The following is a 6379-nucleotide window of genomic DNA, read 5'->3' on the forward strand; positions in this document are numbered from 1 at the left end:
TTCTTTGCTGCCTCAGGGCATATGGGAGATGAGCAGTGGTCACAGGTGGTGCCTTAAGGAGGCTGGGTAAAGGAGGTGATCCAGTTGGTGGGCTCCTACACCTCCAGATGGGTACAGCAATTGCTACTTTGGATGCCAATATCTGTGCTGCTTCTCAGGACAATCAAGAGCAGGATGCCCTCCAAAAAGGGTTGTGCTTATGCCACATGATGTCAAGGCTGCTCCAGAGGAGATGTGTGGCACATCACCAGCCAAGGGTGGAGGTGACACCAGACAACTACTATGCTGCTGACCCCAGAAGAGGCCCAGCCCAAGCTCTCTTCCTCACATACCTCCAGACTCGATGGATGCTCCTGCATTCTGCATGCTCAACCGCTCCCAGGGCACAGCGCAAAGGTGTATCCAAAGTACATCTCCTCAGGCAAGGGAGCACTGGGTCCCCTAGCCCTGCCAGCTGTCCACAGCCTCTCCACGGTGCTGGAACAGGGTGCAGACACATCTGTCCCCTGGCTCAGAGGGATGCAATGGCCCCAGGGGAGCGATTCCCCCTCTGCAGGTCCAAGTACACTGGCTGCTCCTGTTTGCAGAAGGCACTCCAAGCTGGTTTGCACCACTGTTGTCTGTCCCTCTGTATGAGCCAATGCTTCTGTGAGTATCAGTAATTCCTACAGGTCAATTAATAAGTAGGAAAAGAAATATTCAGCTACCACAACCTTCTGTAGAATGGGCTACAGGGAGGTAATGGGCCAAGAGAGCAGCAGAGAAATTTGCAAAACAAACAAATTTCTGAAACCAGAAGTTTCAGAGTTTGAAGGCTGAATTGAAAACTACTTTTTTAAAAATAAGAGGCCATATTGCACAATTGTATCGTATGTGTCCTGCCCATGGCTGCTTTTCACACTGCCAGAACACTATTTACAAACACGGTGTCAATTTGCAGGCAGTCATCAAAGGCATGACTGAGATTTCCCATCTATTTTTAACACAAGTAAAATGGAAAGTCAAAAAACTGCTGCTTCTTTCATCCTAGATTAATTTTTCCCTCAAACCAAACACATTGCTTCGGTTTGTCCTCTTACCATTAATAGCTACACAGCAGGTTTAGTAACTTGACCTTAGACAGATTTGGGTTGTGCACATGGCAATGAATGAGTTATAGCCATCCAAATCCTGCAAAATTGCTAATTTTGGAATCTTTTTACTGAAATGGCACTGTGCCACAAGAATAAACATATAGTCCTGCAGGCATTACATTAATAGATCCCCTATTACTACCTTTTAACACAGGGAGTTTACTGAGGAAAATTCACTTATTAAAAAGAATTAAAATTAATTAAAATTAATCAATAGCATTTATTTTTCTTGCAGATCAATACTATCTAATAACAAGACTATCAATATCTAGTGAAGTCCTGGAACATATGTTCCAGGAAAAACAAAAAAAACCCAACAACCCCCCCCCCCCCCTGCCAAAAACCACACCACATTTAGTTTGTGTAAAAATATGTAAATTTAATGTCAGATCATTTGTATATGCTCAATTACCACAGTGCCATAGGCAAACACGATGCTAAAAAGCCCACATGGCTAAAGCTCTTGCTGGGTTTTTCTGTGCTGGCAGTTATCAGATTGTAACGCAGAATTGCTTTTTCTAAGGTTGTTGATCTGATCATGCAAATAGTAATTGTAAGGACCTCAGGTTTCTTAATTTAAAAAATGGTAACCCCAGACTCTGGGCCCCTGCTCTCCCTAGGTCTGTGAAGGGCTTCTTTCATTGCATTCATCAGACTTTGGATCTGAGCTCCAAGAGACAAACCCTTAGTCACAAGACTTGGTGTCATCTTGTTGCAATAACACGCAGCTAGGGAAGTTAAATGCTTCACTGACAAAGAAAGAGTAACAGCAAAGCTGCCTCAAAAGGCTCCGCAACATGTTCAGCTGTTGCACAAACTACAGTACAAGCTCAGTTCCTCCTGCAAGTAATTACTTCACATTAAATGTCATTTTCCTTTTTCAAAGGTCTCGAAGAAGGAAAAAAATACCCCCACCTCCAAACCAACCACCACCAAACCCCCCCAAACCCAGAAGAAAGCCCAGGGCTCTGAAAGGTGGACATCAGATGGAGAGAGAACTCCACAATGCCAAGGAGCTGCAGTACCTGAGGAGCTGCTGCCTGCAGAAATTACTTTAGCACCTCAGACTGCCCATTTTCTGATGGTTGAACATTGGATTTCACTGCAGCTCAGCACCCCATCACCTGTCTGTGGGACTGACTAGGGACCACAGGACGCAGTGCCTGGGAAAGTCTTCTGTAGGATGTCCTCCCTGGAGCTGTAACCAGAGGGGTGGGATTTGCCCTTTCACAAGGGTACCTGTGTCCCAACACCATAGGTGCACCTAGCCCCATTTTGTGTCCCCCCTCCCAGCATCCCTGGGCAGAGCTCCAGCTCGGAGGCAGCAATGGGAGCTCCGCATCACCGCGGGCACCAAGGTACTTCTTGTAAACCATTTTCCACAGCTGCATTATTCCTCTCTGGTGATCATCTGTTGATGCAAACAGAAATTGAAGGTTTCCCCCTTTGCTCCCCCAAGCTCCTTCTTCCTGTATGTTAGTGGTTGAGAGGGAAAATAAATTTTAGAGATCACTGCCACTACCAGAGCCTAACATGAGTAATTCTGTTAATAGGTTAATTTTGAGCTGAAAACACACAGCAGAGAAGAGTTTAATTTCAAGAGAATTTTAAGGGAAAAGGAGATCCAAAATGACATCTCAAAAGTACTCATTTCACCAGAGTGTTTGTCTAACTCTATCCCATGCTGGGAACACAGTCTGCAGAACAGGCTTGGAGCAAGGCGGTGGCGATGATAGCTAGCACTGAGCAGAGAATGATGAAGTGCAGATGCAGTGTTTGGCTAAGACTTTCAAATGTTAAAGGGCTACAGTTGGAATCTGTTTTTTGGAATTATCAGTGTTGTGAGCCCTTTGAAATCTCACCATTTTTGCACATTTGAACACTACATATGCAGATTAATTTTTTTTTTTTTTTCATATTCTCTTCCAGGCAAAAAGAAATTAGGCAGACTAATAATGCACACATTTTAGAGATAATGCCTTTGAGGAAACAATAATACCATATAGCTAATTTACTGAGGGAGCTAAGTAATACCCATATCCTTTACTATCTAGCATGATATTTAAAGATGCTGCAAAAACCTAATTACATTATATGCTGTGAAGCTGATATAAAACTAAAACCTCTTTAATAGTTAAGCCTGTTGCTATAACAACCACATTTCAAGGACATGGATATACAAAACACATGCAACAACATCTGCATTAACAAAATGTCTCACTGCAATTGAACTTTACCTGGGAAAAGAACCAATTAAATTGAAACTTCTCTGTTAAAAAAAAATTAATTAAAAATCAAACAAAAAATAGGACCTTTTGTTACTGTCAACAGAATTCCCTCTTTAAACACCAACAGCCTCTCCACAGGAGACTTTAATTTATCTGGTTTTGGATTCCTCCCCAGACGTTTCCCCTCCAAGGAAAAGAAGTCAATGTTAGTGTTCTCACCTCAGTCAAGCAGACATTTAAGCATCTGGCTGTTTCCACTTAAGCTGGTGGGAATATTGTTTTGGATGCATATTGCATCATGCTCAGAGATATGATTCTTCCAGCTTTTGCCCACAAAATTAAGAAATGAGAATGAAGAGCAGAAATGAATGCTTCAGTGTAATGTAACATAACAGGCCAGGCAAGGAATCAGCAGATTTATTTTTTTAACAGTCAAGCTTGGCACTTTTTCCTTATTTGACCATTATTTAACAGCCCGAGATAGAAAAAGGCTGTATAATAATATTTATTTTTTTTTTAAAAAAAGAAGAAAACCAGTTTTTACAGACAAGGGAAGCTCAGCTCTATTTGAATGTAATAATGCACAAAGGACTGTTAGGCATAAAACATACTAATAGCCACTGATCAGAGCGCTAACATTGTTACCTCAAAATAAAGAGTAAGGAGGATACAAACTTTTGCAGAACACCTAAAGCTATTTGCATACCCTAAATGGTGGCATTACAAAGGAGTGTAGATCAACCTTACACAGTGATTATTTCCATAGTATGAGGAGATTTTAGTTCACATGTAAACAGCTAGAAAGCTAGCTAGAAAGACCAAAAGTGATTTGGATCTAATTTAGGAATAATTATTTTTGGCTTAAAAAGTATTCATAAAGAAAGTTTCAAAAATAATATTGCACATGGGGGTTGATAAACGTATTACTGTTTACAAAGGAATGAATATAGCTTCCTCCTAATTAAATCTTCGCCTTGTGTTGCTAGTCAAGAAACACGGCAGTGGAGAGATAAGAAGTAGTAGCAGCACTTGTACATCTCTGATTTACAAATGACTTGACATTTCTGTACTCTATTTCTCTGATCTGAGCATCTCAAACAATATAACTCTAACAATAAACACAAATTACTTTGACTTGCTCCCTTCCTTCCTCCTCTTTTTCACTTTCTTTGATTTACATATTTAAGTATTCTAGGAAGACAGCTTCAGAAGCAAGATTAAATTCAGCACAAGTTTCACAAAGCTTTCCAGTACTGTAAATTTGTTAATAATAAGCAGAAAATACAGGTTTCTCTACAAGTAGAGAAAGTAGCTTCCTCTGCATTAACATTGTTCAAAGTTTCTGGTTTCAACCCAGACTGCATACTAGCAAGGCAGCCTGTCAAAGTCAGACCACTACAGAAAGAGCTTTAGCAACAAAAATCACTCTTTTTTTCTTCTTAAATGTAAACACAAACTCTGACATTTATTAGAGCAAAACTGTTTACAGCAGAAAGCAACAAGAACATTGCACCACTGATGATGGAAAAACACAAGTTGCCCAGGTCTCTTGCTTAAACAAATCCAGCCCTGACCCCAAGATGTGCTTTTTGGCTGGATGAATTTGCAGTCACCCTCTTGTATCTGTTTTTAAATTCAGAGGGGTTCAAGCACTTTCAGCAATCTGCTTATCAATTACTGGACGTACTCAACTCTTCCAATTCAGAGGTCTAACAGACAGAGCATGGAAGGTTAAATGTATCATAAAATGTGTTACAGCAGCTGTTAAAGCCAAAGGCTGAAATCCAACCAGTTAATGCAAAAGGGAGTCTTACCATTGTTTTCAAAAGAGAAAGGATTTCACCCCCGGAGCTGGTGTCTTAAATCATAAGGTGAAAGTAGAGGATGCTGCTGTGATGCTAACCACCATAAACAAAAGCCCCAAACTAGCAGCTCATTACTAAAAAATGTGTTAAGTGTGATTAAGATCAGAAAAGCTGAATGTGTGTTAATAATTTGCAAATGAGACCAAATATAACCAAGTAATGCTTGTGCACAATGTCTGATTCTGATCATCTAAAGATCACAAGCACCCAACTAAACATGGAAAGCGAGATACAAAATAGCTTCTAACTACAGGAAAAGGCTGACGTGAAGAGAGGAAATTGCCTGATCACTTCATTACCATTAACCGGGTCACACTCATACCCATATCTAAGACATAGCCATCATCTTCCACACTTCACTCTTTTCTTCTTAAGAAGACAGGTGTGTGAGAAGAGTTAATCTTATTAAAGTGATAGAACTGAAAAAATACAGGTTATCAGGCATATAATTTCTAGTTCACTTATTTTGTAGCCTTAAGCATCTAGAGGCCAGAAGAGCTACTTTCTCTTCAAAACAGCAATGATGCCAGAACTGCAGTTTCTCTACAAGAGGAACTTAGACACAGCCAAGGAAGGCACCAGAGCACAGCAGCCTTGAAGTCCCTGCTAGACCCTACATAAGCACTGGCAGGCTCCCAGCTGGAAGGCAAGCTGTGAAGCTTCCTCAGGGCTATCATGACATATGGTAGGCACATTATCCCATTTTCTTCCATTTCAGAGTGCTGTATTGGTTTCCCTGGTGTTCATTTTCCTGTTGGTAATCTCCTTTAGCCCCCAGCACAATTTTCAAATTACAGGCAATGATAAGAACAATGTGCACAAAGCGACTGATGTTAAATATTGTCATCTGTCTCCACTAAAACCTTTTGGTTATTCAACATAATAACTGGCAAGAAGACAGATGACATCATTTATATATTTCAGCAAATTTGATCTATTATCAATTATTTATGTCCACTTTTGTTTAGAGATGTGAGACAGCCCATTTTTCACAGTTTCCAAACTGATGCTTTCAGGGCTGGATTCAATTACAGCTAAGTTATGAGATAAATTTGGGATAAATGTTGTTGCCCTCTGACAGTTTTCACTGTGGCTGAATTTCTGCTTGTATGGCATAAGGACAAGGCCAACCTCCAGCTTCAGCCTAGCAGTG

Source organism: Antrostomus carolinensis, unplaced genomic scaffold (assembly GCF_000700745.2).
Source record: "Antrostomus carolinensis isolate BGI_N321 unplaced genomic scaffold, ASM70074v2 scaffold17055, whole genome shotgun sequence".
Classification (NCBI taxonomy): Eukaryota; Metazoa; Chordata; class Aves; order Caprimulgiformes; family Caprimulgidae; genus Antrostomus; species Antrostomus carolinensis.